This window comes from Podarcis vaucheri, assembly GCF_965113315.1.
Source record: "Podarcis vaucheri genome assembly, chromosome: 1".
Classification (NCBI taxonomy): domain Eukaryota; kingdom Metazoa; phylum Chordata; class Lepidosauria; order Squamata; family Lacertidae; genus Podarcis; species Podarcis vaucheri.
This window is the reverse complement of record NC_138759.1, coordinates 23966750-23985934: the sequence shown is the minus strand read 5'-3', so window position 1 is coordinate 23985934 and position 19185 is coordinate 23966750.

Genomic DNA, 19185 nt, shown 5'->3' with positions numbered 1-19185 from the left:
AGGAGAAAAAGGAGAGGACCACGCGCACGCGCGCCTTGGAGAGGAGCGACTGCCCCGGGGCGGCTCCAGCTTCTCCTCACCTCCGCTCGCCTTTCCTTTTTCCTGCCCGGCTCTGTTTAATTGGGTTCCCGACTCCGCCCGCGAACGCGCACCTCTGAGGCGGCTTTATGCACCTCTCCCTTCCTCTCCTAAAACCAACACCTGCTGCCTTACGCTGCGCGCGAAATGCTTTTTTTGCCCCGGCTCCCTTTTACGCGTAAACGCCACCAGTTCTCGGTGGGCTTAGGCGGGTCCCTTCCCTCTTTTCTGGCGCCGAACCCCCCCCCCCCTCTTCCCAATAGGCGCTTTGCAAATGCAACGGTCCTTGCTAGCCCTCGGCCGGGCGCAAAACTTTCCTCAGCTGTCTACCTCGGTAGTATTTCCTTTCTCTTACCCCTCGAGTCTGCACCAGCTTACCTCTGCAACCTTCTGCCACATCCCATTGCTGGAAAATGTTGTTCCTCTATCGTAAGTAACGCAGCAGGTTTCCTGGCGGCTTGTGAGGGTTGTTGGTTGGGTTTTTTTTTTAACTCTTGCACAGAAACGGGTCGGCCTTCCTCTCCAGGAAGCTTGCAAGCAGGTGCAGCAGCTGCTCTTCCGTTCTCTAATTGATTCCTGAGGCACGAAACCTAACTTCCTTTGGTTACCAGCCTTGGGCTTAAAAAAGAGAGAGAGCAAAAAAACAGCCGGATGCAGTAGCCTTTCTTGTGTGCCCTAAAGCTAGACTACAGCAAATACTGTAATTTCCATGTTTGCAATATTTTGGTCTGTCCAGGCCTCCTCCTTTGCTCATGGGTGGTGAGAGGAATAAAAGGGCTTTCCCTGTTGAAATCTAGTTCAGCCTGACATTCAGGGACTAGGGGTTGCTTTAGCAAAGCTGGATCGCACACATGCACACCCCATGCTTGCCCAGTTGTTTGTTTGTTTCCTAATTGTAAACCCAAAGTGGGAGAACCTACATAGGAAGCTGCCTTACACAGAGTCCTACTGTTGGTCCATCTCAGTATTGTGTATGCTGACTGACAGGGGCTCCCCAGGGTTTCAAGCAGGAGTCTCTCCCAGTCCTACCATGGGTCTTCTGCTTGCAGGTCTACCTCTGAGCTAACATCGATATTTTTATTTACACCATCTAAAAGCAGTGGCACACATTCTGTAGCATGGACACGTTCTGAGTACCACAGCCAAAGGCTCATTTGTACGGTGGATTATAGTTTCCAGCAGAGATTGATTATTGATTGATTGATTTTAATTTATTTATTTCTATACCACCCTTCACAAGATAAAAATACAGGATACAAAATAAATACAGGATACAAAATAAAAAGTACAAAATAAATAGTTAAAACAAAAACAAAACAATAACCCCCCCTCCACAAACACATTTAAAAGGCTGTAGAATATTAATCAGCCAAAAGTCTGGTTGAAGAGGAAGGTTTTTGCCTGGCACCTAAAGATGTATAATGAAGGTGCCAGATGAACTTCCCTGGGGAGAGCATTCCGCAAATGGGGAGCCACTTCAGAAAAGGCCCGTTCTCGTATTGCCGTCCTCTGGAGGCACACAACGAAGGGCCTCAAGATGATGATTGCAGAATCCAGGTTGGTTTATATGGGGAGAGGCGGACCTTGAGATGCTTCTGGCAGATGACAAACTCCACTAAATTTCAGATCACCTAATGGGATTACTTCTTAGAAGCATCTACAGAAACTCACTGTTTCAAAATAGCACTATAGATTTCCTGCTCAGTTTCTATTAGCAGGACTATCCATGTGGCAATTCTATGAGGCAATATCCTGAGTTGACAAAAGCCTTGTGATAGCCCTGATAATTCTGATAATTTGTCCCCATGGGAGTTAACATGACTAAGGTGGTGGTCAGAAGATATAACCCCTCAGGATCCTGCCTCTAGCCAGGTGGAGGTGGCTCTCCTGAAAAATAAAAAAGTGAACAATAACAAGAAATACTTACCAAATCCAACTCCCCACCCCAGTTTCACTATATCCAAGAGCAGGCCTTTAGACTTTCGCCAGATCTATTATCTTATGAAATCTGAAATGTTAACTTTGCTTTCCTCTCATTTACTCAATACCTTAATGATCTCCTCATCTTATCGGCAACTTTCATGCCCCAGGCTCATTTATGTGACAGTGGCTACTCTCCTTGACAAATGCATGACAAGACCCAAAATAAGGAAGGGATATGACAAAAATAGAATTGATGAACAGGGAAGGTCTGCTTTAAAAAAAAAAGGTACTCCTTCCTCATTCCTGCTCTGTGAGGATACACACAGCAACGTATTGTTGCTTGTCTCACCGATTCCCTTAGGTGGTTGAGTGCTATCACTGGTAGCAAAACAAGACCACTCCAACATAATAGCGATGCATAAATATATTAAGTTGGAAAAAGGTGATATAATAATAATACAGTGGTACCTTGGGTTAAGCACCTAATTGGTTCTGGAGGTCCATTCTTAACCTGAAACTGTTCTTAACCTGAAGCACCACTTTAGCTAATGTGGCCTCCTGCTGCTGCCGTGCCGCTGGAGCACGGTTTCTGTTCTCATCCTGAAGCAAAGTTTATTAACCCGAGGTACTATTTCTGGGTTAGCGGAGTCTGTAACCTGAAGCGTATGTAACCCGAGGTACCACTGTAATAATAATATGAGTTTGTTGGTGCCTGGACTCCCCTTCTAATTCTTAGGTGACAGACACTGGATTTAACATGTTAAAATACAAGCTAGGAGCCAGCCTGGTAATGACCTGCTAAAGCAGAGGTTTTAGGAGGACAAAGGAAGTGTCTCTGTGCCAGAGGATAAATGGGAGTGTGGCCCTCCCTCAACTCAGAATTAGTTAGAAAGTTAGAACTAACTACTTTAGTTGAAGTAATTTTTACAGTTGGAAGGCGAGTAGTTGTTTTCAGGATTGCAGTTGGGGGTGATGTAGGTTGGAGGGAAAATAGTTGCAGTCTGTTGAATGCAGCAAGCTGAGCAGAGAGACAGAGGGCCATGGCTGATTTCTGCTGGCGTCCAGGACTGTGGCCATGGGACAAGCAAGAACCTCTTGTAGTGTAATGCTGTGAGCCCCTCCATCATAGGCTTAGGTTGTATACATGTGTAAATAAACAACAAAGACAACATGGTCTCCCCTGTGCCTCATTTCCAAAGGAAACACAAAGCCCGGCAAAGCGCCAAGACCCCTGGAATCTTGCACGGCTCAGAGATTGGGGTGGTGTGCAACCAGGACCATCTTAAGCATGTCCGGCGCCGTGGTGCAGTGCTCCCTCCAGTGCCCCCTCCATTTCCCAGAGTTGTCCACCTTTTTTTAGGGAGGATGGCACTGCTTGTGGGGCTGGAGGAGGTGGGCAGCGGCTGGAGGGCGGCTCCTCCGGCGGGGAAGAGGCGGAGGCTGGATGCGGCACCTCCCGGCTCAGCCGGCTGCTTCATGCCACAGTGGCCATGGCAGACGGAGGCTCCAGGCACAGCGCTGCTTCGGTGCGGCATGGCGGAGGACGGCGAGCTGATGCTGGGAGGCGCCGCATCCAGCCTCCGCCTCTTCCCTGGCGCCCTCCATAACTTGGCACCCTGGCGCCCCGTGCCACTAGGCTCTGTGGGGAAGACGCCCCTGTGTGCAACACTGGGGTTAGAAATGGGATTTGTGTTTCTTAGAAGTATGCCTGAGCCAAAAAGGGAAGAGCAGCAACACTCCTTGAGCAGCTTGAGAGAATGAAGCAGTGGCTGAGCCAGTGGTTTGATAAAACGAGCCAGCTGCTGATAGAGTGGGGGAGAGTCCTCCGTGAAGAGGGAAGCATGACTGCATGCAGGGTGGGTTGGAGCCCTGCCTGATGAGATGCAGACATTAGCTGAAGGCAAGGGGAAAGGACGCCTCAGAAAAGTGCATCCTAGCTGGAAGTGAAGAGCTGTTTCTGACTGATTACTTCCTGGGAGCCCACTGTTGAACATTTCACACACACAAACCCCCATTTTTAGGAAAATACCACAGGTAGAGGTGGGACAGAATGTTTGACTCCCCATTTACATTTTGCTATCTATATACTGAATTCACAGATCACACAGTGGCCTTCTGCCATTCTTTTGGGCTGACCTGGACCAAAAGCATGCAACATGGGTCATGTAATCTCTGTTTTCAAAGCTGAGATTGCTTCCATTGATGACTGCAGTCAAATTCAGGATTCTGTTCCAATTATTTCCCAGAATTTATAATTTTCTTAGCAACATATTGTTGAAAAAGTTGTTTCAGGAAAGGGAACTTTTTGAATGGGAAACCACCCACAAGCATACCTGACCTTGAAATGCTTTCATTTGTCAGAAATTATTTCCGTCACCTCGGCAAACAATCCTGGTCATGACCTGAATATCTGAAACAAACGCATTGGACATCTGGCATGGCTTCCTTGGCTGAGTCAGGCTGAAAGTGAAAATTTATATTGACATGCAGCAATACAAATGAATTGCAAAGCCATTTGAGAAAACAAACTTAACTGGAAACATTGCAGAGTCAACAAAGGAGAATTACTGTAATAAGATTCTTAAGTGTGTTTATTTATGTACAGATTTTGCTCTATCCCACAGCTAGCCAGCTTGTGTTCTGTGGGCAGCATCTAGCTCTCCAGTAGGGCTGGGTGATATCTGGTCTTCCACATCACAATGTATCACCAGCTAAATATCTTGATATATCATAATATATATCGGCAGCGGCAGAAGACCTTGCTGGGCCTCCCCCCAGTGGCAGAGGGTCCCGCCATGCCTCCCTGCAGCAGCGGAGGGTACGCCACATTTCCCCCGCAGCAGCAGAGGGGCTTGCCATACTTCCTCACAGTGACAGAGAGTCCCACCCATCTGAAAAGTATCTATGGTATCGGTTTGGCTGAGCTACCCCCTGGGAAGCTGTCAGTCTCCACCTTTGTTCACCCATATATTGCCTTGTTGAAACACTTACCACAATGTTATTTCAACGATTTGGCGATTTATCACACGGCCCTACCCTCCAGATGATATTGGTAAGCCTGCAAAAACCTTTAGCATGGGACAGTGTCCACAAACCCTGGGCTCTGCAGAGCTCTCAGTTCATCCCCTTCACCATGTAGGAGTGAAGAGAATAACCACAACTTTTCCTCGTCTCTCCCCCTTTTGATTCCTTCCTGGCAGGGTTTTTTTATTTTTTTAAAAAATACTGATTTCTCCACCCACTGCAATTCCGGAGCCAGAGTAGATATCCTCCATCATTCTCTCTTAAGGTGTATCTTGTAATGAGCTTAAGCAACAGATCAGAGAAGGCCAACAAGTGAAATATGGGAGACAGTTAGGAAATCCTGACCACTGCCTCGTGTGATGAGTCATGTAACTGCAGTCTCTCAGGTAGGAAACTTACAGATTTGTTGTGGCTCCACTTGCCCCAGCTAGCCACAGGCTCCCCCACTCTAGACAGGAAGTAGTGTAAAGGACATCCTTTCCCAGTTGATCAACAAGGTCTTCTTGAGTACCAGTGCACTGCATAGTTTTGGTCCTGCTCCCAACTTGTTATCTGTGTCTGCCTCCTGGTTTGTCCTGTGATCTTGACCCCTGGGCTTGTTATCTAGACCTGCCTTGCATGCCACAAAGTTACCAGGAGAACAATAAAACACACTGACACGAAGTATTTTGGTTTACGGGTTCAAATAGGCCACAACTTTATTGGTTACAGATGTGAGCGGTTTGGCTTAGGCATTGGCTTAGGCTATATCTTGACTCCTGCCCGTCTGCAGGGAGTCCACTTAAGGGTAAACCACTGATAAGGGGTGCCCTGTGACTTAGATCAAATGGGGCACCCCAAGGGGTCCCCATAGGGGCTGTGACATGGCTCTAGCCCATGTCCAGGCTTCGGACAGGATTCACACCCTGGATCCCTTTAACAGGTTACCCTTACCGAAGAGGGGCAGGTGAAGGCAGCAACCTCCCCTCCAACCAAACAAAGGCTTATCCAATGCCTAACCTCACCAAAGCTGTGACGATTGCTACTAAGTAGGCGGAAACCCAATGGCCGGTGCCAATTTGACAAGTGGAAAAAAATCCTACCCAGCCCCCAAAATATGGCGACCGACAATTGTCCATAGCAAGGTTATATCAGAACAAAGCATGAAAAGAGGGCAGGTGGGTAGGGAGATCTGGTGATGGGGCAAGAAAGAGGGTCCCAGCCGGCTGCACCGTGGTTAAATTGCCTGCGGCCACACCCACCCTGCCGACTGATGGGCTGGGGCTGTCCCACAGAGGGCAGAACCCCAGCAATTATGACGCGGCCAGCCGTGATGCAGGGAAGAGGTATTGTCCCTTAGGCCGGTAAACTGTGAGACCCAGGTACCTGACCGCAACGCCGCCCACCAGGTGAAAGGTGGGCAGACTTCTGCTTGCATGTTCTCCAGTTCTGTTTACTCTTCAGTCTGGGCTCCCTTTTCCTAGCCACCTGACTCTCTTCCTGGTGCTGACCACAGCCCTGACATCTAGATTTTTCAGGATCTCCAGCCCTCTTGGGTGCTATGACAGTAGTGTGTGCAAAAGCGTCAGCCTCAGCTGCTGGTTTAAACAGTCCCTCACATTTCAATTGTTGGCCTTCTCTGATCCGTTGCTTAAGCTGATTGCAAAATACACCTTAAGAGGAAGACAAAATAGCAAGACATGAATGCAAGTGCACATGTAAAAAAAAATAACATCTTTATTCCCATAGAAATATATCTGTTCCCATATATCTTTCCAAGAAAAACACCTATATCTTAGGGAAAATGTACTTATTTACTTGTTCACTTGTTTGTTTTTATCACACCCTATATCAAAGGTAGAGTGGAAGACTGATGTCTAAAAATAGAGTGAAAATGTAAAATAAATCAAGGGGGGAATCCTGCTGTACAACAATTTTTTTTGTTTAATTCAGATTTTGGACAAAGTTCACCTTCACTGACTACAAAAAGAGCAGACTTTTTTCTTTTTGCAATGTCTCTTGCATTGCGTTGTGCATCTGTTTACACTGCTCCAGTAATGTAAGTCGTTTTTCCTGTTATGGAAGAAGGGTCAATCCATCATAACTGCTAAGACTGTAAAAACCTTAATAAATATTTATTTTTAAAAAATCAGTCATAACTGCTAAGAATGTTACATGCGTATTCTGTCTCGGGGGGGGGGGGCTCACAGAGCCTTGAGACTCTTGCATGAGTCTCATTTCCACTAAAATTCATCTCAAAATAAACTTGCTAATTTAAAAGAATCCACAGCATTTTTCTTACTTTATGCAAGTCCAGTCTCTTAAACTTTGATATACACTTTAGATCACACACTTCATGAAAAATGTTACATGTGCTTGGATAATATAACTTACTTTGGATCAAAAAACTCAGGATTTGTGCCTGTGCAATGATAACATACAAAAAACTGCAAATCACTCCCTTCATTTTTTTTTTTTTTATAATCATATTTATTAAAATTTCCAATAATAACAGAATAGAAAAATAAGAAAGATAAAGAAAAGAAAGAAAAAGAGAAACTAATTTAGACCCTTCTTTTCATAACCTTCTTTCTGGGACTTCCTCCTTCCCCTCCCGATTGTATTCCCCTTTCTCTAAGTTGGTTCCACAAGTTCTCATTAAACCTAATATATTTTACTCATAAACCAATTTAAATTTACACAATCTTAACGTCACTCCTCGTCTTATAATAGAACAAAATTTTCCCCCTAAGATCAGCTCTCATTCCTTCCACGAGTTCCCCCTTTCTAAAAAAAAAGAAAAAACAAAAACATATAATATCAAAGTTCTAGAAAATATAAGATAGAAAGTATAGAGAATTTCAAAAAGTTGGTTACAAAGCCTTTGGATTCTAAGGTTCCCCCTCCCTTCCCCGGTTTTGATTCCCCATGTCCATTTGTCTATATGTTGTCGGCCTGGCGATCTTAAGTCCACAGCCAAATTTGTCTCAGTCCATCTTGCTGGTTTCTTCGGATTTGGTTGTTTTAATGATGTTTAACTTCAAAAATCCAATCTAATAGAGGCCTTTAATTTTCTTTAATCTTTTGTTGCTCCTCCCATTGTTCGTTCCGTGTCGTATTCAGTCATTTACTCTTTTATTTCTTGGTTTCTCAGGTTTCTGTCTTGTTCAGCTGTCAAAACATTTCTTGTTCCAAAATTTAAAGTCTCTACAGAGGTTTGTTATTCAGGGACACAGACTTACGTCCAGTTCCTTTCTTGCTTCAATAGAAGATTCTATTGTATTATGGTCACCTCTGTAGACAAAATAATATTTCAGTTCTGCAGCTTTCCCAGGAGATAAGACCTTTGCACATCCCAGAGTAGTTTTCCACATACGACACTTGTAATGTCCCAAATCCCCTCTAGAGGGATTACAGTAACTTTGTATCCTCCAATCCAAAAGTCAGTTTGTTGTTTCTTTTCCCCGACAGTTTATATCCATATTTATATCAAATTGTAACAAAATTAACCAGCAAAGAACTTGTAGCAAAGTCCTCTTTATATTTTCCAGTTTTGACAGCTCCTTTGACAGCTGTCAAAATCTCCATCTCTCTTCGCCAGGCTATCCGAATCGCCCCGGTTCCCAGGGGGGGGTTGCTTTTTTCTCCTCACCCTCGACTCCTCTCCTCCAGCACAGTTCTTACAATTCACATCGTGGAGTTGGTAATTTTTGTCATCAATAAGCTTCTGAATCGATCTTGGTTTCTCAGTCCTTGTTTTAGCATGTTTACAATCAGGGAGGGGACTGACTTCCTTTTTTGGATCCCCTCCCGCTCGTGCCAAATCCGGAAAAAAATTTCTTTTTTCCTCCTTTTATACCCGGTTGCCCAATTACTCACGGGTTGTTGATCAATTGTCCGAATTTCCTTTGGAAGAAGCCAGCGCTCTCCGCCGGATGGCATGCGGCTGCGCCCGGCAGGGGAAGCGGAGGACTCAAAGCACCACGCTGCTCCCCGGCGCCCGATCCGTAGCCTTTAAAAAGGCTCCTTCACGAGCCGGGAGAGCGATAACGGTGCCAGCCGAGTCACCATGTCCACGGGATCCGTTCCCGTGGTTTCTAAGGGTCCCCGCGTCGCCGGCGCGGTAGGACCCAGCCCCTGCCGAGCAGACTCCCTCCGGAGCTCGGAGGGAGTCCGCCATTCGGCGATGGCGCTAACCCGGAAGTCGCAAATCACTCCCTTCATAGGGTGGTGCTCTAGTCCAAGTGCAAGCTGAATTATCTTGTACACACGGAGTGCAGATCGTGTTTTATCTCCTGCATGTTAGCATAAGGACTGGGCTGCAACCTGTACTACAGTCTATAGCATTTATTTTCCAAACGACTGGATTATTTGAAATTATTCAAGAAATAACTCAGAAGCATCAGTGATAACTTGATGGTGCTAATATGCCAGTCAAAATAATGAGGGACGTTGTTTCCTTGTTTGTTCTCTGATAGAAAGTAATTTTACTTGCCGTGAAGGCTGTACCTTTCCAAAAGAGCAAACGCCCAGCTGCCTAAAGGTGTATTCCTTTGTATTCATCTGTCAGAATAATTGTTTTGATGCATAACCTCAAAGGGGCCGGTTGTTGCTTTTAACCCAGGGATGAGCAGGTATTCATTTTGCTACAGCTGACAATGTGACTTTCAGTGCGTGTGCTTATGCCATGACATAATGTATAATGTCAGTGGGTGTCGAAAGATTCAGTCCATTGTATTCAGAGAAGAACCTTGGTTCCCACTCCAGTTAAGGACTTAAGTGACTCTTTACTGCTCATTTTGCAGTCCTTGCAGTAGCTCAGTTCCTGCAAGTATGCCAACTATGGGTCTTTAGTATTAGCCAGCACTGTGCCAGGCTAACACATTTCATTTGAACTAAAAGGAATTTGGCAATCACCTGTGAGAGAGCCGCAAAGGAGTACAAAATAAATATTTATTTTCAGTATTGGGGCTCGACAGTAACTCAGTGATGGTGGCACATAATTTGCAGAACTTCTTATGATCATTCCCAGTATCTCCAGTTAAAAGAAAGGACCATGTAGCATGTAATATGAAATAACCTTCACACAATAAGCCTTCACACAAAACCCTGGAAGGAATCTCCCAGTTAGAGCAGACAATGTTGACTAGATGGGCAGTCTCCTGGTATAATTCCACCAATTATAATACTATCAAATTATAATGCTTGATATGGGTAGTATGTGGGTCCAGCCATTGGGCAGCTTCCCTCCAACATGAGTAACTTCAGTTTCCATATGGGCAAGTCCATCCAGTTAGAATTCCACCAATTATAACCCCACCCACTTTAAAATTGGATGTCCTTTATCCCACCTTTTCAGCAAGGTCTCAAGGTGGCTAAGAAGAAGAGCATACCCAATAAAACAAGCAAACACACACTAGCAACATGCTATAAAACAACTGGAAGCAACAGTTTGGAAACAAATAAATACAGAGCTGGTGTAGTTCAGATTTAGAAGAGGCGAATACAGATAATCTAAAAGCAATTAAATGCCTCAAGATGCTTGAGAGAATAAGGTGGTCATTGCCTGCACATAACAGGTAGTAATGACACATGAAGGTATCTCAGGATGGTGTCCACAGCATGGCAAACTCTCTTACCTTTTAGCCTGTGACTCAGCATAATCATATTGTTTGTATGCTTAACGCACCACAAGTTTAGAAGGAAGACAGGGAGCGAATGAATTCCAGGGCCTATTGATGGTGAATCCAAGTGTGGAAATGTTTGTCTTAGAATAATAACAACAGGGAAATGGTGTAGGGGTGGGGTGGGGAAGGACTTCTGTTCAAGGACCGCTTTTGTTTTCCTTCATTTCAGATTTCAATACCCAGAAATGTCTGTGGGCTGCAGCCCAGCTATAGCTGCAGACGACTTGCTGTATATAGCTGATGAGTGTTGCCATACACCTGAATAAGTTTGTTAGCCAACCAGTTCATTAGGACCATCAGGATACGAAGGTGCATTCTGATTCCTATGTTGAATTGACTACATGTGTGAAGATCTGCATCTGTTTGCAGATCCTCTTGGCTGACTTAAGGACAATCCATAGCTGTTCTCTTAGGTCTTGTCAGGTACTTGTTTTAGCTGTTCTTGTCTCCCCTTGAAATATGTGGCATCGATAATTTGCCTTCTGGTATGTTCTACTAAACATGATGTCAGGGGTTCAGAAGCAGAGACGCAGAGAAGGGTGGAAACAGAGAGCGAGGGGGAGGAAGCCGAAGGGAGAATGAGTGATGATGACGACCCGAGATCTCCAAGCCTAAGCAGTGAGTCAGAGGACTCCCAAAAGGGAGCCCCAGTGAGCAGAGCAAGGGGGGGATCCGGGGGGACACCCCAGGAGGAAGGGAACAGAGGAGATTCAGAGAGCAGCAGCTGGAAGTCGGGACCCACGCTCAAGACTGAGAGCAGCAGGGAGGAAGGCAGCCAGGCATCGGGTTCCGGAGGCCGTCAGCAGGAGGGAGGGCACGAGTCAGGGGTGGTCACGCCCTCCTCAGAGAGCGAGGCAACGGTCAAGAGGAAAGTAGAGAGTTGGGCGCGCGCGCCAAGTTCAAATGCAGCGGAAGCTGGAGCAGTAAGCAGCCCGGAGAGTGAGCCAGGTCCCAAAGCCCGCCGAAAGGAAGCGGAAGGATCAGGGGGGTCAGCGTCAGAGGAGAGTAGAAGGGAGGAGTCCCAGGGGGGCAGAAGGACCCAGAGACGTAGGGAGAGGCGAAGGAGGTGGAGCAAGGCTAGGGTATTAAGCTGGTGTGCAAGAGGCGGGGACTCAGATGGGTCTTCGCCGACCTAGGGCAGAAGGTGTAGAGCTGCACGCTGCAGTTCGGAAATGAAACCTGTAACTCAATAAAGACTCTTTTAAAGTGGACGCTGTGTGGCGTGGTCCTATGTGAGCTGGGACCTGGTAGCAGCTCTGACAGTAAGACCCATCACATCAAAGCTTCAGAAACCTGAAACCTCGCAGCGGGAGCAGAAGCTGCTAGGGGAGGAAGAGGGGTGTCTGTAAGCAAGCTCACAAAGGTTAGCAAGATGACGGAAGAACAGAGGATCTCCGCGCTGCAAGAGGCAGTGACCCAGTTGTCCTCAGAGGTATTGGCTTCCAAGAAACGGGAGGAGGAGACTACCGCCGCCTACAGAGACCTACACGCCAGGTTTGAAATGCTTGTTAAGCAAGGGCAACCGGGACCCAGACCGGAGGGCGTGGGATTGGCACGGAGAGCAGGAGGGCTTGTGGCTCACTTCGATGGGACTTTGCAACAGTACCCTAATTTTAGAGCAGACGTAATGTGCGCACTGCAACTGCTGGCAAAAGACTTTAGAGATGAGGAAGAGAAGGTGGGGTTCATATTGTCCCATTTGCATGGGGATGCCAAAGCCTGGCTGCGCAATTTGTGGAGGGATAAAGATCCGGCGCTTCAGAATGCAGATGCCTTTATCAAAGCGATGGATGCGTGTTTTTTGTCTACTATTGATGTGGATCTTGCCAGACGGGAGATTCATGGACTAAAACAAGGGAGGGCGAGCGTCCGGCAGTATCACGCCCGATTTTTTGCGCTGGTCAGTGCTTTAGAATGGGATCGGGATTCGCCCCCTGTCAGAGACCTCTTCTGGGAGGGTCTAAGTTCTGCGGTTAAGGATGAAATTGCAAGGGGGGAGAGGCCCCGAAGCACGCAGGAGGTGGTCCAAAGGGCGCTGACTGTGGGGGTGAGGCTGGAAGAACGTCCATGGTGCAGAGATGAAGGACGTGGAGGGCGCGAAGCAGCGAGAAGTTTCTCTTTCGTTCCGAGGGAAGCAGCGCGTGCGCAATCCACACCTCCGCCAGGAGGGGGAGGGGAACCGATGGAGGTTGGAGGTGCAAGGGCTCAGTCAGCAGCCAGAGCCCTAGCACCGGCAGCAGTGAAAGCGAAGCCTCCTAGAGGGAACAGGAAGTGTTACATCTGCGAGGATCCAGGCCATTTGGCGAAGGAGTGTCCCCGGAGGCTCCACAAGCACACTGCAGCCTCAGCAATGGTGACTGCAGCAACGCAGCAAGGAGAACCACAGCAGGGAAACGACGATGTCTGGCTGGAGACGGAGGCACTGGGGCCCAGCCAGACGCATCTGTGAAGCAGTCCCCAGCGATGTTGCAACCCACGGATCCCCTCCCACCCAAACCAGTAGTGCAGCTCACAGCGTCTCTCCAGCTACCCGACGGCGTCACTATCGAAGTGCCGCTTTCTGTGGATTCTGGAAGCAACGCAGACTTTATAGCGCAGAGCTTTGTGGAGCAGCACGCGATACAGCTATTGCCTGCCACTCTGCCCCTGCAAGTCGTCACAGTGGATGGCAGAGAGTTGCTAGGGGGGCAGGTGGTGAAGCAGACGCCACCGATGGTGATGCGCCTTGGCAACCACAGGGAAGTCATCAGTTTTAATGTCACCCAACTGTCGGACACGCCCATTGTGTTGGGCATGAGTTGGCTGGACAGGCACAGTCCGACACTGGCTTGGTACCAGAGACAACTGATCTTCGGCTCCTCTTATTGCGCAGAACACTGCATCCTGCCCCGACGGGAGGGAGAGGAGGAGGAATCACCACTGCAGTTGGGAACGTTGCAAGCGGTCCCCCACAAATACGCGAACTTTTTGGAGGTCTTCTGCGAGAAGGAGGCGGACAAGCTACCCCCTCACCGGCCATATGACTGCAAGATTGACCTCCTACCGGGGGCGACGCTGCCGAAGGGGCGGCTATACTCCATGTCTGAAGATGAAATGCAGGAACTCAAACAGTTCATCGAGCATAATCTGGAGCGTGGCTTCATCAGAGAGTCCAAGGCAGTGGGGGGCAGTCCCGTTTTCTTCGTGAAGAAGAAAGACACGCCCCAAAAAAGACTCGTTGTGGACTACCGCCTTTTGAACCAGATGACCAAACCGTCTGATTACCCCATGCCCAGGATTGACGACCTCCTCGCGACGGTGCGCAAGGGACGCGTGTTCACCAAGTTGGACCTACGAGGGGCGTACAATCTCATCCGCATGCGGGAGGGCGATGAGTGGAAGACGGCCATGTTCACACCGCTGGGCACCTACGAGTACAGGGTTATGCCCTTTGGATTACAAAATGGCTCTCACTGTTTTCAAGCTTTTATGCATCACGTGTTGGAGGGACTCCTCTACAAGACATGCGTCTGCTTCCTGGATGACATCCTGATTTTCTCTGACTCGCAGCAAGCTCACGACCGAGACGTGAGGGAGGTGCTCAGCAGGTTGCAACAACATAGACTGTACGCCAAGCTGGAGAAGTGCCAGTTCGACACGACGGAGGTGGATTTCCTGGGATACAAGTTGTCGGACAAGGGGATAGCCATGGACAGCACCAAGGTTCGTGCGGTATTGGATTGGAAGAGCCCGCGCAACCGGAAGGAGGTCCAGCGGTTTGTCGGCTTCGCCAACTTCTATCGCAAGTTTATCAAGGGGTTCGCGATGCAGACGGCAGCAATTACGGACACGCTCAGCTCCAAAAAAAAGAAATTCATCTGGACGGAGCAGGCGGAGCAGTCCTTTCAAGCGCTCAAGCGACTCTTCGCATCGGAGAAGCAACTGCTGCATATCGACCCCAGTAAACCGTTGAGGGTAGAGACAGACGCGTCAGACAGAGCCGTGGGAGCTGTCCTGCTGCAGCGAGACCCGCAGGGGGTGTGGCGGCCGGGAGCGTTCTACTCCAGAAAGCTCAGCAAGTCGGAGCAGAACTACACCATCTGGGACAGGGAGTTGCTGGCCATTCATGCAGCTTTCAAGGCGTGGAGGCACTTCCTAATCGGCGCCAAGCACACGGTGCAGGTCTGCACGGACCACAAGAATCTGGAGCACTGGCGCACGGCTCAGTTCCTGAACCAGAGGCAGATACGTTGGGCGGAGTTCTTTGCTGACTTCAATTTCCGAATAGAGTACGTCCCAGGCGACACCAACATCATGGCGGATGCACTGTCCCGAAAACCGCAATACCTAGAAGAGGTGACGCCAGCGGCGGCCATGCACATCTTCGCACCGACGGCGTGGGCGTGTGCCTCAGCTACAGTTGACCTGGATGCGGTGCGACGTGCATTGCGGGACGACTCATTCGCGCAAGACAAGATGGCGGAACTGCTCAGAGGCACGGCTACCACGGACGAGTTCCAGGTGCGGGACGGCTTGCTCCTACGCAAAGGGGCTGTCTATGTACCAGGAGACGACCTTCGCGCCAAGGTACTGCAACAGTTGCACGACGCACCCACGGCCGGTCACTTTGGCACAGAGAAAACGATGGAATTAGTCGCGAGAGACTTCTGGTGGCCCAGGCTGAGAGGGGAGGTCGCGGACTACGTCGCGAGGTGCGACACCTGCCAGAGGGCCAAGCCGGTACACAGACCACCGGCGGGACTGTTAGAACCGCTGCAAACGCCGTTTGAACCGTGGGAGAGGGTGGCCCTGGACTTTGTGACGGATTTACCCAGCTCGAGAGGCAAGACAGCTGTGTTAGTGGTGGTGGACTTGTTCACCAAGATGGCACATTTCATTCCGTGTGCGAAGGTGGCCACGGCGGAACAAACCGCCAAACTGTTCATAGATCACGTGTTCAAAGTGCATGGCCTGCCACGGTCTATCCTGTCCGACCGCGGACGCCAGTTCATCTCGTCTTTCTGGCAGAAGCTGATGGGGTTTCTAAATGTCAAGGTCAATCTGGCATCAGCAAGACACCCGCAGACCAACGGGCAAGCAGAGAGGGTCAATGCCATCATGCAGCAGTACCTGAGATGCTATGCCAATCAACAGCCTGCGACGTGGGTGGATTACCTGCCGCTAGCCGAGTTCGCTTACAACAACACGAAGCACGTGTCCACAGGAGTGACGCCGTTCTTTGCCAACAATGGGAGGCATCCCAGAACCTTCCCGGGACTGGAGAGAGTGGGGGAAGGAGAACCGCAGACGGCGGACGCGTTCGCGTCAGAGCTGCAGGCGGTCCACGATCAACTCAGACGGCAGCTGGAGCTAGCTAAGCACGCCTACAAGGTGCAAGCTGACAAGCACAGGCGGGTTGGCGAAGAGATCCAAGTGGGAGACTGGGTCTGGTTGGCAGCCCACGCAGTGCCGACCAGGTCACTTGCCAAGAAGAAGTTGGGGCACAAGCAGATCGGTCCGTACCAAGTCGAAGCGCAGATCAACCCGGTAGCCTTCCGACTGGCGCTGCCGGAGGGTTCCAGAATGCATCCGGTGTTCCACAGGTCGGTGCTCACTCCCTACAAGGCACCTCACAGGTTCCAGGAGCCAGGGACGGCGCCAAGTCCGCTCCGGGAAAGGACGGAGACGCGGGGGGTGAAGCACCAGGACCACATCAACGAGGTCACGGAGATTTTGGACTCCAGATGGGGGGAAGAGGGAGTCGAATACCTCTTAGCCAGAGAGGGCACCCGGGCCAGCGCCAATAGCTGGGTACCAGACTACGCTTTGGAGGAACCCCTGCTCAAGGACGAGTTTCATGCCCTTTTCCCACACAAACCCATGCCAGCGAGCTTCTTCGACGACTGGTTGTTCACACCCACACTTTCTTCCAGCACGTTCCATGGATTCGACTCAGAAGGGGAACCCGCACGGAGCACCCGTTCCCCAGAAGGTTCACCGGCAGGTCCGGCATCAGGCAACTCGTATTGGTGGGACGATCGACCAGAGGAGCAATGGCGCAGGAAGTGGCTGGAGATGCCAGGTCGAGCGACCGACGCAGAGACTGACATGGACGTGTTCGGGGAGGACCTCGGGTTCGAGCACGGCGGTACAGAGATGGAAGAGCAACAAGTCAACGTCGACGACCGCGAGGGGGAAGACTCGGAGGTCTTCAGTTGGCGGCCACCCAAGGGGAGCGACCTGTATCCAGCATTCCCTCCCATGATGATGGAGCACCCAGCACCCACACCTGACAGCGGGGAGGGGGGAAGGGGGGGCTTCGAGGGGGGGATGGATGTCAGGGGTTCAGAAGCAGAGACGCAGAGAAGGGTGGAAACAGAGAGCGAGGGGGAGGAAGCCGAAGGGAGAATGAGTGATGATGACGACCCGAGATCTCCAAGCCTAAGCAGTGAGTCAGAGGACTCCCAAAAGGGAGCCCCAGTGAGCAGAGCAAGGGGGGGATCCGGGGGGACACCCCAGGAGGAAGGGAACAGAGGAGATTCAGAGAGCAGCAGCTGGAAGTCGGGACCCACGCTCAAGACTGAGAGCAGCAGGGAGGAAGGCAGCCAGGCATCGGGTTCCGGAGGCCGTCAGCAGGAGGGAGGGCACGAGTCAGGGGTGGTCACGCCCTCCTCAGAGAGCGAGGCAACGGTCAAGAGGAAAGTAGAGAGTTGGGCGCGCGCGCCAAGTTCAAATGCAGCGGAAGCTGGAGCAGTAAGCAGCCCGGAGAGTGAGCCAGGTCCCAAAGCCCGCCGAAAGGAAGCGGAAGGATCAGGGGGGTCAGCGTCAGAGGAGAGTAGAAGGGAGGAGTCCCAGGGGGGCAGAAGGACCCAGAGACGTAGGGAGAGGCGAAGGAGGTGGAGCAAGGCTAGGGTATTAAGCTGGTGTGCAAGAGGCGGGGACTCAGATGGGTCTTCGCCGACCTAGGGCAGAAGGTGTAGAGCTGCACGCTGCAGTTCGGAAATGAAACCTGTAACTCAATAAAGACTCTTTTAAAGTGGACGCTGTGTGGCGTGGTCCTATGTGAGCTGGGACCTGGTAGCAGCTCTGACACATGATATACTCTTTCTTGCAAAAACAAACAAACAGAAACTGTCCCAGAGGAAAGGGGGGGAACTATTGGCGCACTACACTACCAATTTTGGAAGTATTAAATGCTGGAGTTCTTCAGCAGTAGTCACCATTTCCCTTTGAGGAGTGTGTGTGCAAGTCACCACTTGGATGAAAATTGTGATGCCAGAATAATTATTCCCTAAGGTGTTTGTTTGTCTGTCTGTCTGTCTGTCTATCTATCTATCTATCTATCTATCTATCTATCTATCTATCTGCTCTGAATTCTGTCTACTCCTAATAGTTTGCCTGCTCCCTATCTGTACAGATTTGCTGTTGGTATCTATCTGTCTTGGGAGACCATGGAGGAGTGCATCTTTGGGGTTGAAGTCAACCTCTTGGAAGGTAATCCTGCCTAAATGCATCTCCCCGACCCCTGACCTCTCCTAAACAATTCCCGAACAACTTAGTGAGCTCCTGACAATAAGATAGTTTAATAGATTTGGTGCAGACATCTCCCTCTGCTTGCAGAAGAGTCCCAAAGATGGGACTCTGTTGTGCGCTGAAGGGTGAGGTGTTGATTTTTCACAATCCTCTCTGCCACGTGCACCATCTCCTCCCATTCTGTTCCATAGGGTTATTCAACCCTCCAGAGCAGATTTAGGGGAACGGCCATAGGGATGGGGTGAGACAGGTGTGCAGGGGGAAAGGAATGAGCTGTACATTTTCCTCCTCCCCCTTTCTACCTGTGGGTAGCATTCAACTGAAGAGATGTCTGTATCCACCCTTTTGATTTTTGCCATAGGAACATAGGAAACTGCCTCATACTGAGTCAGTCTGTGGCTTTACACGAATGAGCAAATGTGTGGGTTCCCAAAGAAGGGCTTGTGGCCACTTTCCCCCTCCCCAGTCATCCTGCTGGTGCTGCACTGTGCCAAACGGGACTCTACAAGCTCTGGCAATCAGCTCCAACGTGCTGGGTATGGTATGGCTGCACCCAAACAAAGAATGTAAGCAAAAATATGTCACCAGGTGTTATTGGATTGTCAGACTTGGATTGTGGGGAAGATAAGGATCTGGCACCCTGGCCAGATGAAGTTCTTATCCTCTGATCCAGACAAACTACAAGCTCCAACCAAGGCATGTCCATGGCTTAGTGCAGCAGAACAACCAGGAAGGAGCAAAGCAGCCACAATCTCCTCTCTGGGAGCCTTAAAGGAGGACTGGCCCAGTGTGCCTTGCTGCATTTCTCAGTAGTAGTGCTTTATTGCAGAATGCTTTATGGCAGCACAACTGGAGCTGAAGCGGGTTTGCAGCACTTTTGCAGCACTCGAGTAGTTCCAAGTTGCAGCATCTCAAGGAACATTAAATATATCATTGCATTTAACATGCCTGCTTTTTCCTTTCTATAATGTGGGGTGGAGGT